Below are 3016 nucleotides of genomic sequence, written 5' to 3' on the forward strand. Positions count from 1 at the left end.
TTAAGCCCTACTTGCGTGGTTAAACATGCTTTCGGAACCCAAGCTTTACTTATTGGTTTATGTTGGGTTATTAATGATTTAAATGTTTTACTTGAACTTGACTTATAGCCAAGTCTGGTTTTGTTGTAAATTGCCTTTTGATTATTTAAGATTAAATCTAAATTTTTTTATCTTATTGTAAATTTTTCTAACATTTCTTTTAATTTATTAATTTTTATTTTTAGTGATAAATTCTCCTCCTCAAGTGTTAAATCTCGAGTTGGATTATTTTTTATAATTTGTTCCTTGAGGTTTTGGTTTTCCTCAAGGAGTAATCTGTTTTCATCTTCTAATTTAACTAATTTCCTATTTAAACAAGAAATAATTTTAAATAACTTTCTATTTAAATTTGGGTATACCTCTTCGGGACCTTCGGAAACGAGTATGGACTCGTAGCTCGATTAGGGTTCGGACCCGTCTTCCGATTCGTCTTCCGACTCTGCTTCGCGGGCCATCAGCGCGAGGTGACTCTGGTGCTTCTGATTTTCGACCTCCGATTTGTCCGAGGAAGAGTTGTTCCACGTTGCTTTGAGGGCCTTCTTTTTTGTCGTCTTCAGTTTGTTGATCTTCAATCTCGGGCACTCGTTCTTGTAGTGACCCTTCCTGTTGCACCTGAAGCACGTCACATTTCTTGGCTCAGTTGGAGAGTTGATCTTCTACAGGTCCTTCTTGCTGAAGCTCTTCTTCCTCCTGGTGAATATTTTGCTTACCAGGTTCACCAGGTACTCTTCGTCTTCAGAATCCTGGTCAGAATCTTCTTCAGGTTTAGGCTTGTTCTTCTTTTTTTTGGAGGAACCTGCAAACAAAGCAATACCTTTCTCGGTCCTGGCATTAGTTTGCTCGTGTAATTCTAATTCGCAAAACAGTTCGTCTAATTTTAATTTAGATAGATTTTTTGAAATTTTGTAGGCATCCACGATAGATGCCCATAAATTATTGCGTGGAAATGTGTTTAACGCGTACCTTATCAGATCTCTGTTTTCTATCCGGTGGCCTATCACGTGGAGCCCGTTGAGGATGTCCTTGATCCTCGCGTGAAGCTGACTTGTCGTTTCTCCTTCTTGCATTTTTATATTAAAAATTCTATTTAATAGCAAATCTTGTTTCATTACCTTAGCGTTGCTGGTTCCTTCGTGCAGCTCGATCAACTTGTCCCAAAGTTCTTTCATGTTCTGGTTCGGTCCTACCCGGTTCAGCTCTTCCCTTGTCAGTCTGCATTGTAGCATGTTGATCGCCTTGTTCTCCGTCGATGCCTTCTTCTTTATGTCTAATGTGCACTATTTCGGATCAAGTTGATTTCCAGAGTTGTCAACTAGTGCTCGGTAGGCTTTTGTGACGCTGAGCCATTGGTCGAAGTCCATCTTCAGGTAGACTTCCTTCCTTTTCTTCCAGTACGGAAAATCATCCCCGTTGAATAGGGGAGGACGTACCGTGCTGAAGCCTTCAATCTAAGACATGTTGACCCTGCACACAATAAAGCAACGACAAACAAAATCACAAGACTTGGTCTTGGATTAGTAGTGCAGGAAGAATTAAGAATTATAAAAAGAGCTAAATTGGTGTTGCACCAATTTAGTTTTAATTGCAACGGAAAAAATTTCCAAAAAGGTAATAATACCAGTTTGAAATTATGCAAAAAATTGAAAGCCGAAAACGAATAAAAGAAAAGTTTCACCCCTTGTCTAATTGGCGGTTGTACCAAATTAGAGCGGCACCTGCTCTGATACCACTTGTTGGATCGTGATCGTTTGATAGAGAGGGGTGAATATCAATTTAAAATTTATCGAAAAGAGTTAAGCATAACGGAAAAAAAATGAGCCAAAGACGACACAGAGATTTACTTGGTTCGGAGCCTTTAGCGACTCCTATTCCAAGGCCAGCACACAAGGGTACTTTCGATGGGCAATTACTAATAATTCGAATAGTAATTACAGAATTGAGGTACAGAAATTAATTAGTAAAATAAAAATCAACAATTAGAAAAAGGAAAAATTAAACTAGAACTTTGTCGGAGAGCTTTCGCAGTGTCGCAGGAGCACCAGAGATCGAATTGAGAGTTGTTGTTCTGACTCCAACCTTGACCCTCCTTATATATGAGGTTCGGGGCGCCTGGAACTTTCAGGGTGTTAGGACCGAAATGTAGCTAGAGGGGGGGGGGGGGGGGGAATAGCTCGGCGCGATCTCATGCTCGTCATTACTTGCTTCTTGTGATGAAATGCAGCGGAAAATACAAAGAAACAAACACACAACGCTAACACTAGGGATTTACTTGGTATCCACCTCAAGAAGAGGTGACTAGTCCAAGGATCCACACACTCACGCACCCTCCACTATGTAAATACTCCTTTTCGGTAACTACCGAGGGCGGAGAAGCCTTACAATACTCTCAATACAACAAGAAACAAATAGAAGCAAATACAAGGGAAAGCTTACAAGGTTTACACAAGAAACCCGAACCCTAGCTTCTTCTTCTTGTTGTAGATCCGCCTCTTGACTTGGAAATGCCTCCAAGACCCTTCAAGATCTGGCGGTGAGAACTCTGCAGAGAAGCTCTGGAATCGCTGTGAAGATCGGAGCTGAACAGTGCAAGCGTTGGCGAAGAAAGAGCTCGACAACGACTATATCCTGCGCCAATAGTCGAATCCCAATCGATTGGATTGCTCCCAATCGATTGGGGAGGCTTTGGATCGATCGGTTGATCGATCCATAGCGCCTCTGTGCTTTCGAGAATTGTCTGGATCGATTGACCGATCGATCCAGGGCTTATCGCGCGAAATCGCAGCTCCCAATCGATCAGCCGATCGAATGGAGGCTCCCAATCGATCGACCGATCAATTGGGAGGCTTTCTGTGCAATCAGCGATTCTCCCAATCGATCCACCAATCGATTGGGAGAAGGCTTGTCGCAAGGACTCGCCCAATCGATCCGCCGATCGATTGGGCATGAGCCAATCAATCAGCTGATCGATCCAGCTCCT

The sequence above is a fragment of the Zingiber officinale genome, chromosome 1A, assembly GCF_018446385.1.
Source record: "Zingiber officinale cultivar Zhangliang chromosome 1A, Zo_v1.1, whole genome shotgun sequence".
Taxonomy (NCBI): Eukaryota; Viridiplantae; Streptophyta; class Magnoliopsida; order Zingiberales; family Zingiberaceae; genus Zingiber; species Zingiber officinale.